Below are 19,055 nucleotides of genomic sequence, written 5' to 3'. Positions count from 1 at the left end.
TCATGTTTAACCGAAGCAAATGATAACCTAAGCACGAGAAAGTTATTTAAATACAGCCTCAGGTTATGGATCGAACACGCTGGGTCAAACCCACCTGTGGTGTAATTCTGCTGGGCTCACCGAAGTCAATGGAATTACATGATTTTAAACAATTCCTGACGTTAAGAAAAAACACGTGGACATAATATTGCTTCTCCAATGCCTCCCATCCAGGGATCTCCAAGTGCTTTTATGCTAGCAAAAATGTTGGGAGGGGATATTAAGCCGTGTTTCAGAGATTACGCTAATCTCTATCTACGAGGGGCTAGGATGTGTAGAGCAGTGACTTGCCCAAGGTCACCCAGCAGGTCAGTGGCAGAATCAGGGTTAGAACTCTGATCTCCTGACTCCCAGCCACATAACAGACCTGGTAGATCCTTACGCTGAGTCCTGTCTGCAAACCCTGAGCCAGCCAGCTGTAATGCGTTACGTTTTCATTAAAGTTTCCACAGAGCACCCAGGAAAAAATCCAGCCCCTTTTTTATGGAAAAGTCACATTTCATCCAGGCCTCTCAGGCTCTTGGTGGCGGGACGAGCAGGGGTTCGGAAGGAGAGGGAGCTTGCCAGGGGAAGGAAATGGTATTAAATTGATCAAGAGACCAAGAGTGAATTTTTTTGGGGTCTTTTTGGTTTGGCAGCTGGAGCTGGCGGAACATAGAAATCTGAGCTGGGCTCACGTTTCTTTTTTCCAGTGGTCTGTCAGCTTGTGAGAGCTGCCTGCTTCACCATCCGCAGCTCAGACAAGCCCGTTCTGCTCGGCCGTGCAGAGCGAAGCTAGGCCACACTGAGCTGCCAGCAGGATCGCTTCCCAAAGGGAAAGCGTTTTGAGCAGGAGGAGGAGCTGGTGGGTGCTCCCAAGTACGGACAACACTTTGGCTCCCGCAGTACAGGGTCTGCAGAAATGACCCACGCTCGGCCTGATCCTCAACCAAGTCACATGTTTGCTCATCTCATAATACTATACATATCCTATATACATTAGACTCTGATACGGCGTCTTTGCATTGCATCCACTTTACACTGCCAGAGCAGAGCCCGAGAGTATGTCTACATTGCAACTGGGGTGTGTGTGCGTGCGTGTCATTAGCAGTGAAGCCATGGTCACATGGGCTATCAGTCTGGGTCGTTACCCAGGATTCTGGGTGGGCTTGATGCCCGGGCTGCTGCAGCTTCCCTGCTATTGGATGTACCTCGGTGTGTGGACGTACCCTCCGAGTAAATGACAATCGGGCCCATTCTCTCTCAGTCCGCACTCTCCGACACTGGTGTCACGCCACTGATTTCAGTGTGGTTACTCCTGATTCACACTGGTGTAAATAAAAGGCCTTGTGTTTCTTTGATTAATGTTTTTTTTTTAAAGCCACTGCGGTGTTTTGGCTAAAGCTTTCTGCCCCAGCTGGGTCCAGTCTCTTACTGACACCCCTTGGCATTCCCCTCCGCCGTCACACTTCTTTCTCCATCCACATTAGGAGCCTGCTTCTGATCTCAGGTGGCTTTTCCCCTGGTGGAACACGGACTTCCCTGGGTGTGCTTGGCACGGCAGGAAATCAGGCCTCAGCCACCAGCCATCTGAAGCCCCTCAGCGTCCAAGGCTGCTCTTGAAAATGTTGCATTCAGTGTCTCGCTCGAGGTCATGAGGCTGACGGAGCTGGGATGAGAACCCAGTGCCCTGGCATGAGCCACTAGACCATAACCCGCCCCCTGAAAAGGGGCTGGAAGAAGAGATGGTGATTTGAGAGGGAACTAAGGCTAGACCTGTAAGAGGCCACGTTCCTCGCCCCAGACCTTGGTGATTTGTTTCGCCTGTAGCAGTGGAGGACCAGAGGTGGTGTTTGGGAAGGGAGGGGTTTGCACTCAGGGTTCGGAGCTGTAACTGGAATGTGTTGGATTCCCCCCCCCTTTGGCTTTGAGGAGGCTGCTGTCTTCATTTCTGTCTGTGTGAATTGACCTGTTTCTTGCACATATAGCAAAGGATGCTTAGAGCCCTCCAGCGGCACTTGAGATGTTTTGTATAAATCTTCCTCAAGGAAGATTGATCACAAGTAGCTGGGCTGAATTCTGGGATCACGAGGTTGGACGGTCCAGGGTGTTGTACAGAAAGTCTGACTAGTTGATTGGGATGGTCCCTTCTGGCTTTGACATCGGAATTAATAAATGGGTCAACAGGTTTGTTCCATCTCAAGCTTCGATGGGAGCACGTACATGAGTGCCGTGCTGTTCAGCACACGCGCACACACCTATGCTGTGTTATTCAGAACATCTACATACGGGCTGGGCTGCCACGCGGGTGCTCCTGCAGAAGTCTGCATTGGACAGGGGTTTTTCCCAGATCTACAATCCACTGGGCCCAGAATCTGTTCTCTCTGCCCCCCAGTGCACGCGCTCATGCTCTCAGACAGGTTCTAATTAAGGCTCCACCGTTGCACTAAGTTATTTTTCCATTTCCAGGGCCAAACGAAGGCAGGCCTGGAGAAGAGAGGATTGCTCATGGGAAAGCAAAGAGCATGTTAGCCCATTGAGCGGGTTTCAGCAACCTTCCTGCTGCCTCCAGTAACTCCCTCACTGCTGGGCTGATTAATGTGCTGTATGTACCTATGGAGATGGGTAAAAAATGTCCTAGAAATGAATGTTAAAGCAGTGCCCAGACTTGGAAGGAAGGGTGAGAACTTGGCACAAGGGAGGGGTTAAGGGATCATTTTTATTGGTTTTAGGGAGCTGTACGGGCACATAGCAAGAGGCTCAACAGACAAAGCAGAGCTACCATCCCCATTTTATGGGTGGGGAACTGACGTACAGACAAAGTGACTTGCCCAAGGCCACTCAGGGAGTCAGTGGCAGAGCCAGGAATCAACCCCACGTCTCCTGGATCTGCAGCCAGTGTCTCAGCCACAAGAACAAACTCCCTCTGCTACTCATTGCCCAGTGGCTGGGATGGCACCCAGTTGCGTTAAAGTGCTTTGGGAGATCGGGCTACTCCTTACTGCAGTACCAGCATCGTAGGCGGCTAGGTTGGGAGGAGCCTGCTATGATTGATGCAGGATGTGGGGCCCTAGGAAGTCATGTAGCACGATAGGAGGGAGGCAAGTAGGCTGGGGGGCAGAGTTGCTGGGGTGCAGGGTGGGTGGTTGATCAGAGCATGTTTCATTGAAGGGTCACAGCGGGCTTGATGGGAGCCTGTAGGTGTAGGCTGGGAGGAGGTTGCCAGATGAATGAAGGTCTCAGAAGTACGGGGTCCATTCTGGCCATAGGCATTGTACGTGCCTCAGGCTGGCTCTGAGCACAGGAGATCCTGCTCCGTTCTCTGCATGGCTCGGGGTCAGCAAATTTCCCCGGGTTGTCCGGGGCCTGAAGCGATCCCACCAAGGCTTCCAGCTATTCGAGTGTCCGTCCGTGGCACGAATGGAGTTCAACACAGAGAGCAGATGCTGTCGCCATCTGGTTACCCGCCCAGGCGGCAGTCCTGCATTGTTTTTATTTCTCGTAACCGTCGGAGCTGAGGAAGGGAAGGGCTCCAAGGCGGAGCTGAGGATTGGTGAAGGTGCATTGCGAGAGATGGCTGGAAGGCAAAGCTGCAGATGAGCTCAGAAGGAGCCCTGGGAAATGGCCCTATGCAGTTTCTCAGCCTGGTAGTCTTGAGTGCTGTTGTAATAGGAATCCTTGTTGGCATGTAGATAGGACCTTTTGTTTACATGTCTCAGCATTCAGGGACCAGGGCCAGCATTATTATCCCCATTCTACAGATAGAGAAGTTGAGGCCAGAAAGTTGAAGTGACTTGTCCAAGGTTACTCAGCAAGTCAGTGGAAGAGCAAGGAATCAGGTCCCCCAAATCCCAGTGCCAGGTTCTTATTACCCAACCACCAGCTCTACCCTCCCCCTACACACTTTCTCCATGTCTGCCTCCTATCCAGAGGGGCCCGTCCCTGTTTGCCTTCCTCCCCCCACCCCCAATATGCTTTCCAGCCCAAGCTGCTGCGGGTGGATTGGGTTGGGACATTTAGCATGGTCTTGTAGTTATTAAGGCCCTGAACAGAGACTTGGGAGATCTAGGTCCCACCTCTGACACCAACTTTCCGTGTGACCTTGGCCAAATCATTTAATCTTTCTGGGCCTCAGTTTGCCATTTGCAAAATTGGGTTAATAACACTAGTTTGTCCTTTTAGATTATAAGCTCTTTGGGGCAGGGGCTGCCTCTGACCAGCACACGGGCGCCATGATCTCAGTCAGGACCTCGATTCGCTATTGTCATATCAATAACAAAGGCAAGCTTCCGTCCAAACCCTTCCACTGGATCCCTGCCTCAGGCTGGGAGCCTCTGCTGGGAATGTCTCTCTTCAGACAGTAGGAGGCCAGGAATATCTGGGAAAGGGTGCACAAGTTACCCGAAACCATAACAAAACTGCCACAAGGCGGATGAGCAGAGCTGTCTGCCCGAGGACATTTCAGCAAGGCTGTTTGCTGAACAAGCTAAACAAGACGTTCAAACACTACCGACGAGATGAACAGGTCCATCTCCAGCACCCCTCTTTCTGAAGCACCCCGGGGTTCCCCTTGTCATCGTCCTTGTTAGGGAGACAATGACTAAAGAGGAAGAGACAGGATCTGATTGGTGAAGGCAGCAGACTCGGGTTCTCTCTGAATTGAGGGACAGGGGTGAATAAAACCCAGCCATACTAACCTGGCTGCCTGGGAATGGAGGAGGGTTCAGTACGTGCTGTTGTCATTTGGCACCGTACTGCTCTGCCCGGTCAAATAAATGTTTCTCCAGCTCTCGCTTCATTACAGAAAAACAGGTCTGCACTGTTAAAAGCGGCCAGGAGGGGAGGAACGGGATGGAAGCAGCATTCGGAACCTTTCATGTACCAGCTTGCTGGTTTGAGTCCCGCCCAGGTCCATCGTGACCCAACCTGATACTGTCTGATGTGGGTTTGGTGCACCTTGTCCTGTTCCCCGGAAGAGTTTTCATAAGCGCTCGGCACTGGCCCGCTGCCATCCCTATCCTGGATGGTTTACTAATGACTTCAGTGGGAGCAGAGAGAGGCCAATGCTGAGCGCTGGTCAAAATCCCAGATCCACAGCAGGGACAATGCCATCCAACCAGCTGGTCCCTGCTTGGGGAGCGTTGGCAGTGGGACCCAGACTGTAGCTGACCGTTTGAACTTAGGGCGTGACTTCTCCAGGCTTGGCTCCATGCAGAGACTGAAACCGAAGGCCTCCTGGGGCTGACCTGGGCATAAGCTGAAGCTCTCAGTTCAGGTGCCGGGGTTGACCCGTTTGCCTTGGCGCATTATGGACGCCAGCACGCTCCACCTGCATTGCATTGGCTGAGACCGTGTATTGCCAAGGCAGCGTCGTCGGCTTGTTCTTTCCTGTGACGTTGCTGTTGAAGAAGAGGTTGGGGCGTTCTCAGGAGTGCCGAATTGTGCTCCCCGGTAAAGTATTGCCCACTACTCAGTAAGCGGGGTCGAGGAGCATCCAGAATGCAGGATTCCCTGGCGTGGCTGTGTCCTGCCCTGGAGTCAGAAGGGGCAGTAGGGATGGACAAATTGATCTGGATGAAGTAGGTACCATCCTTATAGTTGCCTAGAGCCTGAAATCTCATGTGCTGGGGCTGGAAATATGGCGGCAGAGCATTCTCGTGGTGACAACCTGTTCTCGGGATGGGCCTGTGCCCACAAGCCATCTGCACACAGAGCTCCAGCCGGACTCCGTGGGAGCCTTGCCCAGAGAGGGTGGCCAGGCCTGAGAGGCTGCGCTAAGCAGACCAAGCAGCACCTCTGAACCCTTTTGAAGTAACACCGTGTAAATGCCTAGACACTGAGTTCAGGTTGAAGCAGATGCTGCTTGTGCAGGACTCAATATTGATCTCCCGCCAAGGCTGCTTGGGATGGGAAGTGCAAGCCAAAGAGCAGAAAGAGAGTCTTGCCTTCTCAGACTCAGGCAGGTAAGAGACTCCTCTCTGGATGTCCGCTGTCAGTACAGCCAGTTATAACGTACGTTTATTTCTGACAAGACGCCAGCCGCCTCCCGGAACTGAGGGAAGATTAGAGCCCTGCAAATCCAGATATGCACTTTATATCTGCGGATGTGGTTGTTTACCATCTTTGCGGATCAGGTGTGGATCCAAATGTCTGTATCCGTGCAGGGCTCTAACCGTGCGACAGGGTGCTGGTTGGGTGCAGATGCACATACGTCTAAAAGGTGGAGTGCAGCGCACGGGTCGGATACAAGTTAATGATCTCGGATGCGGATCCAAATTTTTGTATCTGCGCAGGGCTCTCGGGATAGGATGCGACCGCTGAACAATACCAAGAGGGCTTGATGGGGATTCATGCGCTAACCTTTCACCTCCAGAGACTAGGCAGGAGGATTTCATTCGGATGATGCAGCACCTGGTGCTGAGTGAAGTTTTTGCTCTTCACTCGTGGTTCAGTAGGGGATTCTAATGCACGAGGAAGTGAATCACTTGCCCAAGGTGTCAGACTGCGTTACCCTACACTCGACCGCAGGAGACGCCTGCTCCCCAGCACGGTGGGGAGGGGATTATTTTTATGAGCATTCAAGTTTGCAGCTGTACGTGGGCTGGACACGGGAGAAGAACGACCAGCAAGAAAAGCATGGTAGACGAGGACAGCAACAAAGGATGAGGATATGATGGAAAGACTCTGTCAAGAGGTTTGAAGAGAAAAGACCTCCAAACCTGTGTCACGGACCAGGAGTGGCAAAGCATTGGGGACACCTCCAACCCCGTGTAAACGGGAAAAGGAGTTGAGAAGGGAAGTGATATTTACAGCTATACAAGCCAAGCCAGTAATGAACATCATCCAGCCCCATAAGCGGAGGGGAAAAGCAATGTTTGCTCAGTGCTCAGGCCTGACTAAGGACGTTCTGGCTTGGGATTTGCTAATCCCTGTTCTCTGAAGCCCCAGGCACTGGCCGACCCCACACGTTTTGGAGCACGGCTCTGCTCTGTGCTCCTGCTTCCCCACCGCCACCAGACAACAGCCTCTGTCCTGTTCACATTTGCCCACAAGCAGCCAAGAGTCTGGTGGTCTCACCCCCAGCCCATGTGGATGTTCAGCCACATTAAAAGGACACCCCTCCCCCCCACCACGGTGCTGTTTGGCAGGGCTGGGAGTCTCTGCTCAGTGTCAACGATCCCATTAGCCGTGAGCTGTTGCTCCCCGAGACCCGTGCCCAAGGCAGGACTGCGTCCACATGGAGCCCACCCAGGAGGGGGCCGCCCAGCCTGTGGCCGTTCCCCCTCCCAGCACCGCTGCCGAGGGAGCCGTAAGGCTACCCTCTGTGTGCCGCATGCAGACACAGGCGGGACCGAGCGGGCCGCGATGGAGCATTCAGAAACGGAGCTTCTTCATGGGGCAGCAGGAACAGTGGGCCTGGGTTGGGCTCGGGTGGGGTAGTCACGCCTGCACCCGGAGGCAGAGTCAGGCCTGCACGGCCCCCCGAACGTCTGAGATCCAGCCCCGGCTTGAATGCGGCAGGTGCGCCCGAGCCGCGCCCAGCTTGGCTCCGGCCACGGGGCGCGAGAGTGCCTGGCGGCCAGCTGGAAAGCAAAGTGCTTGCGCCATCAATCTGCCCCGGGGAAAAGGCCGCAGTTTAACTAAACAGCAGAGGGGTTTTTTTGGCAGCGGTTGAGAAGCTCTCCCTCCCTGCACGCAGCCCAGAGATTAATTCCAGATGTCCCGACGTACGCATGTCCGGGTACGCTCTCCTCCTCGCCTTTCAGGGCCGGCTCCCTTTCTTTTCGGCAGCTGCAGCACGAGCGCGTCCCCGTCCAAAGCCAACGTCCGTCAGAAGGCAGCGGGGTGCAGGACGTCACCATTTGACCCCCTGGGCTGGCTGTTCACAGGACAGTAGTTCTATAGGAGGTCAAAAGACGAGCCTGGGAGCTTAGATTCATAACTGCTAGACGCTAAAAATCATGGCCTGAATTGACACACGGGATGTCCGGCTTATTACAACAGCCTGTGACCTTCTACACCCGCCCCTACTCCCCACACACACCATGACGGGAGAGGTGTTAATGGGCCACTTCGCTTTGAATGGGCCCTTGAAATATGTGCAACTATGTATGCTAAACAACCTGTTCCACCTTGTCTGTAGTTGTGACACTCGGAGTGCATCTACACGGCGATTAAACAGCCCCCGAGCCCCAGCCAGCTGGCATGAGCCGGATGCAGGTTTTAATTGCTCAGTGTAGACATACCCTCGGAGTACGTGTCCCAGCCCTGAAGGCGAGCTCAGTGCGGCTCGAAAGCTTGTCTCTCTCACCAACAGAAGTTGGTCCAATAAAAGTTATTACCTCCCCCACCCGGTCTCTCTAATATCCAGCCATGCTGCCTGCTAGAATAGGTCTGACTTTCTCTCCCCGCTCACCCCTTTCAGCCCCTTCTTCTGATGCTGGCATAAGAACAAGTCTAATGCCCTGCCTGGCTGAGTGATTTCAGCCAGAAATATTCAGGACACAGACAGAGCGCAGGAGTAGCTTTTACTGCCGTGCCCTGCTGAGGTGCTCCCCGCAGCCCCCCGCCACATGGCTGCCTGTATCCAGACGCGGAGTGAATCGAGGCAGAAAACCCCACAACGGGTTCCAGACTAAGTGACAAGTTTGACTCAGACATTCCTGACCTGCTGCCTTGGCTAACGGAGCATTGATTCCAAATGCGACAGCCTGGCCTGGCTGAATTCCCCAGGGAGGGGCTGGGATTAATGGGGGGCTGGGTGCAGCTTGATTTGAAGCCATGTTCCCTCCCTCTCGCCGCCCACCAGCGCTGCTCTCCCAAGAAGCCAGCCAGACCTCTGGACTGTCCAGGTCTCTCTCTCACACCCCCGCGCTGCCCCTTCATTCCTTGGCAAGCGACATGGGTTTCTGGCTGCACATCCCTGATGCTGGCACGTGGGGGCCTGCGCTCTCCTCCCAGTGGCCTGTTCCCCTCCCCCAGGCAGGCTGCAACGCAGACAGCAATGCTCCAGGACATCAGGCTGTGAGGCGCTGCTCCTGGCTGCTGTGTGGATCTGCTGTGCAAAGACCGCGCTCAGCCCTTCTGGTCCGACCTGGCCCGCTTTGTGGGGTGTGGGACTGGCCCGCGCTGCCCTGATCCGCTCTCCCTGCGGTGAGCTGAGCTCCAGCACCTGTTTCCCTGCATGCCTCTCTGCAGCCCGCAGCCCAGTTCTAAGGCCATAGGAAATCCGGTCCCATTACCGCCATTCAAGACCTTGGCACAGCCCATCCTATAGCCAAGCTGTGTTGGGAGGCTCCAGGAGCAGCGTATGCTGCAAGGGTTAGGCTGGAAGGCAAGCTATTAAACTTGCAGCTCTGTGAATCCATTGGCTGGAAACCCCACATCAGGCACAGGGAGGAGTCACAGCTGGGCTGCAACCCCATGGCCTGCCCGTGGGTTGGGATGTGTTCCCATGGAGTTCTGTGCCTGAAGCCAGAGTAGTCAGGCCATGAAAGGGAAGGTTTATTCCCCCTCCAGTCCATTTCATCCCGAAGGATCGCCTGTATAAAGCAATGGCGCCCCACATTGCAGCTGGCTCTGGGGTGGAACGCAGCAGTGGTTTTAACAGCCCACTGCAATGCTGCGCAAAAAAATGGAGACAGAAAATAGAACCTGGGCCCTGCTTCTCTTCTTTCTTACCCTGGGGTAAGTCCTGAGTGGGTGGGATTCCATGAGAACCCAGAATCCCCGGCGCTAACATCTGCACTGATGCTCGCTCGCTTCTGATCTTCTCCTGGAAGAGGAGGGCCAAGAAATTCCTTCCATATATATATATATATTTTAAATATGCCAAGGGGGGAAAAAAGGGGAAGAAATGGGGAAGGAAGAAAAGAAAAATCTTGTGGCCAGGATCAAAGCAACCTGCAGTTTGGAAGCTGTTTGACGAAAATATGGCAAGGTTTATTTGTCTAACTGGCTGCAGTGAAAGGCCCTTTTGTTTCCAGCTCTGCTGTCCGCGTGCTCTCTCTCTCTTTGGAATTATGCAGTTCGGCGTGCCCGAGAAGGAGCCTACAGTACACATCTTCTGCGCCGTGTTTTCTTACTGTGGGGCTGCGACCCAGGCTCAGGTTGTTTGGTTTGGCTGGCAGCTGGAAGCGCCTGAATGAACCCAGCGAGCTCGTGTTCCTGCTTCTCCGGGGGCGGGACTTGTCTGCTCTGCTCACTAGGAATGCTTGTATTTTTGTCAAACACAAACCACCCGGGTGCCCCTCCCTAAGTTGCGTCACTGAGGTCAGGTGCAAAATAGCCGGGGCTTGTTATTTCAGGCTCAATGTTCTTGCAAAAGCGGCTGTGTTTTCCCCCACCCCGCAATCCCAGAGCTACCCAAACTTTCTTCTAAAGCTGCACTCTTTTAAGAGCTATTTTTGTCTTTCCGGCAAATTTCATGAAATGCACCGTTCCGCCCAGCTGGGCTTTGTACCCAAACAGCTGCCTGCTAGGTACAGCCGTCATCTCCTCTCCGGTAACCAGGACAAACCGGACTTTGATGAGATTTCCTACTGGAAAAAATAAAAATAAAATACATCACATCCCAGCTCCTTGCCTTGTAAACTGAGGTCTGGCGTAGATGCAGGGCAGGCACCCCTCTGCTGGTGTGGACACTTTGAAATTGGTTTAAATGTGTCTTAAACTGGTTTAGCTTAAACGCATTACAAACCGATTGATGATACTATTAAACTGATAAAAGAGCATCTACACTAGGGAGAGTTGTGCTGACTCAGCTAAATCAGTTTCTAAACCGACGTTAGTTGACCAGGGTTTAGTAAACTAGTGTTGCAGGGTGGGAGATGGACTCCACTCCACCTGTGACAAGTTTAGCTCCCCTCCCAGGTGGGGAGCATGAGCATTGATGAGGGATGTCAGGGGATAGGCGGGTCAGGTGGCTGAATCAGACCTAAGGTAGGTACAGGAGCGCCGCCAGCTTTTCTGCCGCCCTAGGCGGCGGAAGGTCCCGCCCCGCAATGCCACCCCCCACAGAGGGGGCGGAAGGTCCCGCCGCCGAATTACCGCCGTGGTCGCCGCCCCCCGAATTGTACTGCCCGAGGCGACCGGTGGCGGTATAGCACAGTTCTGCAGAGGGGAACTGTGAGACTCCTCTGGTAGGAGGAGAGGACTTTGGAGACCCAGAGGAGACATCTCCACAGGCAGGAGGGAGCGGGTGGAAGAGCCTGTTTGTGTTTGAACTTTGAAAGGCACTTCAAAGAAAGGACAGATCTTCAAGGAGGAGGGTCTAGGCCCAGCTTGAAGCTCAGGTGAAGACTCTGAAGGTTTGAGTTCTGTTTTCGACTCGGTTCTAAGATTTCTGTGCAGGGCTTAATAAATTGGCCTCCAGAAGGAGAAGGTTCTGAGTATCTGGACTGGGTGCCCTCTTAAAGGGGCCATGAGCAGGAGGGGAAACTGAGGCGGGGACACCACAGAGCCAGCCCCAAGGGGGCGCAGGCCCTGTTACAACCAAGTTCAGCAAAGGGCAGAGTATGAGAAGACCGCTTTGGTAGCCCTGTGTGTTCATCCCCAGCAGAGATGTCAGGATTATACAGCACCTGAAAAATCCAAATGAGATTGTGTCTCCAGCCACCAGTCCGTGTTGCAGCTCAGCCTGTAGGGGGCGTGGCGGACAATTGGCTAGCGGAGGGGGCTGTAGGTGAGGACTGGCGTGCGTCAGCAGTGAAGCTGCGGCTTCCTGGGGAGTGTAGTGTAGTCAGGATCTTTTGGGATGAAAGGCACTTTATTCCCGTCCGATGTTAGTGTTTCTTTTGGCAGAGCTGCAGGGAGCTTGCACGGCACTTGTCTATCATGGCTGTAAACGCTGCTGTCTTCTGAGCGCCAGAGACGAGTTCAGTTTTTCAAGCAATAAGAAATACATTCCCCTTGCACCTGAAAACAGGGACTTGGGAAGAAAGCCCTCGCCAAACCTCAAAGAGCCGCTCGCCCTCGAAGGCAAGGTAGAGATGGGGCCCAAAGGGCAAGGATTGCGCCTGGCTCTGCCCTGTCCTGCCGCGGGGTGTGGCTTCAGAGCCAGCTCCATCACTGAGAGGCTGTTTGTGGGAAAGGAACAGGCTGGGTTCTCCAGTGCCCTGTGCCCGGCGCAGTGCTGGTGCGAGGTGGGTGTGAAATGCTAGTGAATCAGAACAGCACTGTGGTGCGCTCACCTTCCGCTGGCAGAAATGAAGGCACAGAGAACCACACCCAGGATCTTTGCTTCCTTGGTGGTTTACCTGTCCAGGTCTCATTCCTGCTGCGAAGTCTCCAAGAAAGGGCCGGTCCCATAAGGGAAGGGAAATCCCAAAACCGGTTCATTCTGCCTGTGTTTGTGCCTGAGCCCTGATTGGCTACTGCAATGCTACCACTACTCCTTGAGTCTTCATGTCATCACGGTTCGGTAACCCTGAGCAGCCAGACCCAGGGCCCCTCTGGTTAGGCCTCGTCCTGCCCTGTTCGGTTGTGTTTAGCGGCTAAGGTGTGATGCTCTGTCTGGTGTGCTCACTTGGTGCTGCACTCGTGGGATCTGTGACCCCCCCCCCAGAGAAGATCAGCCCAAACAAGAGGGGGCGGAGGGGTGTCTGGCATTGAAAAGTGGGTGCAGAGACACCTCTGCTGTCTGTGCAGTGGGGGGGTGGGAGGGGAAGGGGCATGGCTGGAACTCTCCTGTGTCATGCCAATCCTCAGCTTCAGCCCCTTGGGATTGGCAGCTCTCAGCAGGCACGGGCAGACCAGCCCTGCACAGGCGCTAGTGCTGTTATCGAGGGGAGATACTGACCTCTCCCCGCCTGCCCTGCCCTTGGACTGTGCTGGCTCCGGGCCCAGCGGTCAGTTCTGCGAGCACACCTTTGGCTGGGGTGCATCTAGTGGCCATTAATACTCTCTTTCCCGTGTCTCATCCTTCTCCCGTGAGCCATCCCTCTGGATTATTTTGGTTCACATCATAATGTGCACAGGAACCGGCGGCCGCGTCTGGAGATCACAGGCCGGATGCTTTGTGCGTTTATAAAACTTGACGGCTGGCCACGTCTTCCAGCAAACAGTGCCAGCAGCCACATTCTTCTCTCCCTTTTTGCACAGAACTTTCCATTGACTCCAACGGAAGCTCCATGCGCAGAGCAAGGGAATATGGCCATCCAATCCCAAGCAGGGGAATACAGAGGAGGAGTGGGGAGTTGGGGGCTGGTTACCACTGTATGCAGCATTGGTGAGACCGTTACAGGAATACTGGGTCCAGTTCTGGTGTTCACGCTTCAGAAGGGATGCTGAAAAATTGGAAAGGGCTCAGAAAATAGCTACAAGAATGATTCAAGGTCTGGAAAACCAGCCAGAAACTGAATCTGCTGAGTTTATCCAAGAACGTGGTTTCTGAGTCCCGACAATGGAAGGAGATTTCTGACGAGAGAGGGCTCTTTATTCTAGCCGAAAAAGTGTATGCTGTTGCTCAAACAGAAGTTAAGGGCTTGATGCCGAAACGACTGGGTGAGATTCTCTGGCTTGTGATATAGAATCATAGACCTGTCGGGCTGGAAGGGACCTCAACAGGTCATCACGTCCAGCCCCCTGCGGTGAGGCAGGACCAAGTAAACCTCGACCATCCCTGACAGGTGTTTGTCCAATCTGTTCTTAGAAACCTCCCGTGACGGGGATTCCAACCTCCCTTGGAAACCTGTTCCAGAGCGTAACTACCCTCACAGTTAGAAAGTGTCCCTAAAACCTAACCTAAATCTCCCTTGCTGCAGATTAAGCCCCTTACTTCTTGTCCTGCCTTCAGTGGACATTTGATCACAGTCCCCTTTATACCAGCCCTTAACATATTTGAAAACCAGTATCGGGTCCCTCCTCAGTCTGTTTTTCTCAAGACTAAACAGGCTCAGTTTTTTTTAACCTTTCCTCACAGGTCCGGTTTTCTAAACCTTTGATCCTTTTTTTGCCATGTTCTGGACTCTCTCCCATTTAGCCACATCTGTCCTCAAGTGCGGGGTGCCCAGAACTGCACTCCGCATAGGCGCCGATTCTGGGGCTGGAGCACCCACGGGGGAAAAAATAGTGGGTGCTTAGCACCCACTGCCAGCCCCGCTGATCAGCTCCTCCCCGCTCCCCCCCAGCGCTTTCCGCCCACCGAGGATCAGCATTTCAGCGGCGGGTTGGAGGGGTGGGGGACGAGCGGGGGCAGGAAGAAGCAGAGCGGGGATGGGAAGTGGCGGGGTGGGGCCTTAGGGGAAGGGATGGAGTGGGAGCGGGGCCTGGGGCGGAGCAGGGGTCGAAAGTCGACGCCTCTGGGACTCAGTCCTCCAGCCGAGGCCTCGCCAGTGCTGAGTGGAACAGAACAATGACCTCCCGTGTCCTACATGGGATACTCCTGTTAATAAACCCCAGCGTGAGAGCCACTGCATCATAGTGCTGATGCCTATTCAATTTGTGATCCTCAAAGCAGGTGGTCATCTAAGTGGTGGGCCCTGGGGAGAGAACGCTGTGCAGTCCTGAACTCAGCCTGGCTAACCTACATGTGGCTCTGGTGTGGTTTGGTTTGTTCTTGGAACTGGTTTGGTGACTCAATGTAGGAGACGCACTTCAGGGTCTATGTTCTTCCCTGAGTATTCACCGGGTTCTGTGTTTTCATGCCTTCTGGTTTTGTGGAGCATCAGGACACTTGAAAATAGCTCACTACAGATCAGTGCCTAGATACTAGGGCGCCGGGCCGTCTATAAATATTGTCATGGCAGGTGTCAGCAACGCAAGTCACCCTGAGCCTCCTGCCCCGTCCTCCCCAGCGAAGGAGCATGGAGAGCGAGCCAGGCTGTCAGAATGGTTGTGTGGTTTTAAGCGCTGTCCTTGTCCTTTACTGACTGACGGGCAGGGGAAGCTGGAAACGGGCAGCTGGTGGCTACGTGAGCCCGTGGGCACGGCATTCCTGACACACGACGGACCAATCCGCTGCCGAGCGTTCACTCAATCAACCGGGCTGCCAACTGCAATGGAAGCGGAATAAACGGCACCGCACGTCCGCTCCCAGCAAAGCGAGCTGGGGCCTGGCTGGGGGAGGCGCTTTGTTCCTGCTTCCAGCCCGTGCAGGGTGACAATCGGAATATTTGCCCTTGCAGCCTAGGAATTCAAGGTGCTTTGCCTTAAGTACGGTGGTGGATTGGCTAAGGCGTCTGCAGCACTGCGCTCTGCTGGATGGGAAACAGCGCTGCTCCTCTGTGTGTCATTGCCCTCTCCAGCCGCTAATGGGGATTCTCTTTTAGATCAAGTGGCCAGGGGCCTGTGACCTGGGAGCAGGAGGATCTGAGGTCTGTCTCTGCTGTCGCAGCAATGTTCTGAGTGGCCATAGCGCAGAGTCCAGCAATAGCTGGAAATCCCCTGACTTGTTACAGTATTGCCCCAGGAAAACCAAGGCCTGGAGAGCTAATGGGACTTGCCTGTGTCACACAGAGCCAGGGACAGACTAAAATCTCCTGACTCCCAGCCCCGTGCTCTAGATGACTTCCCAGCAGCGATGGGTGCACATGGAACCCCTGGAGAGCAGGAATCGACCGTGCACATGCTGTATCAGAGGAGGATTTGCCCAGGAGCTGGTCAAGATGGGACCTGCAGAGCTCCCCCAGGCCTCGTTTTCACTCCCCTTAGAACACTGCCTAATGTCCTGCCCCGGGAAGCTGATGGGGAGTGAGGTGGAAGGTGGATTGAGTAGCAGCTGGACTCTGGGAGGTGGCTCGGGGAATAGAGATCAGGCTGGACTAGTCAGAGCATTGGGGAGGAAAGTTTCTGCAATGGGGGTTGTTGCAGGAAGGTTTAGCTGATATGGGGCCTGGGCATTTTCTTGGGCACTGAAGGAGAGTTCCGCCTGTCACTGGCTTTATAGACCACGTAACTCAGCAGCAGCACGGTCTGATCAGGGCAAACAGACACATCTCTAGCCCCCAGCAGGTTTTCACTACAACTGGTTGGAAAATTTCGGATGGAACATTTTTTTTTCTGCTCAGAATTTGCCGATTTATCAAAATCTAAATATTACGCAGACATGGTTCTATTTTTGACCACGTTTATCCACATCCCAGGCAGGTTTAGAAACCTGCCTGGTTTCCTGCCAGCTCGCCTGGCTGTCGGCATGGCGATCTGTCCCAGAGCTGTGGGCCTGAAGCCCTGGGGTCCCCAGCAGCCCACTGGCCCCAGAGCTTCCGAAGTCTGCAGCTTGTGTGTGTGTGTGTGTGTGTGTGTGTGTGTCTGTCTGTCTGTCTGTCCAAGGTCTGGTCCTGGGGTGCAGCCAGCCAGTGGTGCTGGGCCTCCGCTCCCTTTCATGGAGAACTTTGCAATGTTGGGAGTTTTGTTCCAAATCATAACACAACCCAGTTTTGACATATCAAAATCCTCCACAAACCCAGTTCCCTCTCTCTGCTTATTCAGGACCTAGAGGTAGTTAACGCTTGATGGCTGTGAAATTCGCTGGGGCTCACAGTCCGGTCCCTTGTGGGCACGTGTCCCCATTACACCCCCCACCCAGTGGTTTCCATGCTCTGGACACAAAATGCAAGTTCCCGCTCCCCAGCTGCAGCCAGCACTCAGGAGTGGGGGGCCTGGAGTGAGGGGGTTTAGCCTCACTCTCCCTGCTGCAATGGGACTCTCACCCCTACATGTGTGTATTGAAATGATGGGCTGTCACTTTAACTTTCAGGCTTTCTTCCTGGTCCTGCTTGCAGGATAGGGGGCTCTGTAGGAAAGCCTGCTATCTGGGCCTAGCAGCCAGCCAGCCTGGAGTAAGGTGGGCTGAGTTGTACCTCTCTGTTTTGAGGAGCAGCCTGATTTCTCTCTCTCTGTGTGTTTTGGGGTTTCCTGTGTGTTATCCTGATGTTAGGGGCTTTGTCTTGTATATACAACTCTAGCACAACCCCCCCCCCCCCAAAAAAAAGGGTGTCCTGATTTTTCACACTTGCTATCTGGTCACCCTATCCTAGGGAGACAGGCGGGCCAGGTGGGGGCTGTGGCCAGCAGAGGGGCCTGGAATTTCCAAGGTCAATTAAAGCTGCCAACTATGTCACTTCCTTTTGCAAATGTCTATTTCTGCTCTTCCTGTCATTGCAGCAACGGAGCTGTTGTCACAGTCCGTACTTAACTCTCCACCTGCTAATAGAAGCCACTGGTCCGCGCGTGTTACGTGTCCCTCGCTGTATCAGACCCGCACAGGATCCGAGTCTATTACAGAGAGTTGTCGCTTTAGCTCACGCTCTAGAGCTCATGCTCTTAGCTCTGGAGGTCAATCCTTGGGGTCAACCAAGATAGTGGCTGTCATGGCTAACTGGCGCTAGCCTACATCCTTCTGCACTGCAAGGCGCTCTTGGGGTCAGGGTAGCTTTGGGAGATAGTTTTAATCCATGATCCTATCGGAACTAACCTGACGTACATGCATTGAAGCAAGCCCTAAATGCGTGGCTGCTTGGCTTCTGGACACGACCGAGCATATTCCCTCACCCTTGTTTGTCCTCTGAGGTTAAAGTTTGGGCAAATAACTACAGCTGGTTGAAAAAGCCAGTTAGGTTTTGTGGGAAGTTTAGGGGGAAACCTGTTTATTCAAAACTTCCCACCCATTCTTATTTGAAATTTAAAATATGAAATGGAAGATGACAGAGAAACTTTTCAGTAAAAATATTTGTGGTTTTCTTTGATGATCAAAAGCTGAAACGCTTTACCAAAACCCCAAAATATTTACTGAAAAAAAGCTGAGTTTTGGAAAATGGACCCAAATTATTCCCCCCCCCCCATTTTGTCCAAAAAGCCAATGTTAGTTGGGGAGGGGGGAAAGTATGGATGAAAACACTGAGACTGGCTCTATAAGTAACCTGAAGTTTCTCAAAAGGAAAAGCCCTGTAATGATGAGATCTGGTAGCCTCCCCAGAGGGAAGCTGGGAGCCCCATCCCTGGAGTCCTGTCAGGACTGTCTCCAGGGTTTTTGCTGCCCCAAGCGGCGAAAAAAGAAAAAAAAAAGTCGCGATCGGTGGCAGCTCCAGTGGGCCGTTTTCTTCTTCGGCGGCAATTTGGCGGCAGGTCCTTCCCTCCGAGAGGGACCCGCCGCCGAAGAGCCCGATGTGCCGCCCCTTCCCCTTGGCCGCCCCAAGCACCTGCTTGCTGGGCTGGTGCCTGGAGCCGGCCTTGAGTCCTGTGAACCACGACTGAGCAAAATCCTGGAGAGCATTCTGTAGGGACGGTCGTGCATTGCCCAGGAGATAGATCCCATTGGATTCAACGCATCTTCTGCACCATTTTCTCCCACGATTCTCTGAGAGGAGCTGTAAGTGACGAAGCAACTGATAAAGACTGGGGGAGTTCACATGGCGCAACGGCACTCCTCATTCAAATCCAGATTCAAACCTTGTGCAACCCCATTCACTTCAGTAGGAGAACAGCCAGCATTTGGGCCCAGGCATTCAGCTAGATCCATGTAGGAGGCGTCAGGTTTTCCACCCCTCCCTGGGCCTGGTTTGGTATCATGCTGAACAATCCCTTTCCTGGTTTGATGCATAGCCCCTTCCTGTATTTGCCAATGGGGTGTATGGCAGCAGCCCCCTGCGCTTAGCCACAGTGTGTACTTGGATATTTCAATCCTCCCTCCTCCAGCAATCCCTCCAGCCCTCTGCCCTTCTCTGGTCTCTGTCCCCTCCGTCTCTCTGACTAGGAGATGGCCAGCGAGGTGCTTGCCTAGTCTCTCTGCTGGCACAACCTCCAGACCGCTGATTTCAATGGCGGCAGGTTCAGGTCCCCTGTGCCTCCATCTCCCGTTTGTCAAATAGGGAGATGATAATACTTCTCGCCCTCCCAGGAGCGGGGGGAGGGTTAATCCTCTCCTGCCTGCCCAGTGCTGTGAGATGATTGGGTGGCAGGTGCTGTGGGGCTGAGATACTCTATTGCTTTTGGCTCTGGCTCTTGCTTCTTCTAGGTTCTTCCGACTGTGTCATCCACCTCGTGTCTGTTCCCTTGTAACCCGCTCTGGCTTCAGGCCCGGCTCTGCTGCAGCAAAAGGC

Source organism: Terrapene carolina, unplaced genomic scaffold, assembly GCF_002925995.2.
Source record: "Terrapene carolina triunguis isolate 2854851 unplaced genomic scaffold, T_m_triunguis-2.0 Scaffold110, whole genome shotgun sequence".
Lineage (NCBI taxonomy): Eukaryota > Metazoa > Chordata > Testudines > Emydidae > Terrapene > Terrapene triunguis.
This window is presented reverse-complemented; position numbering follows the sequence as displayed.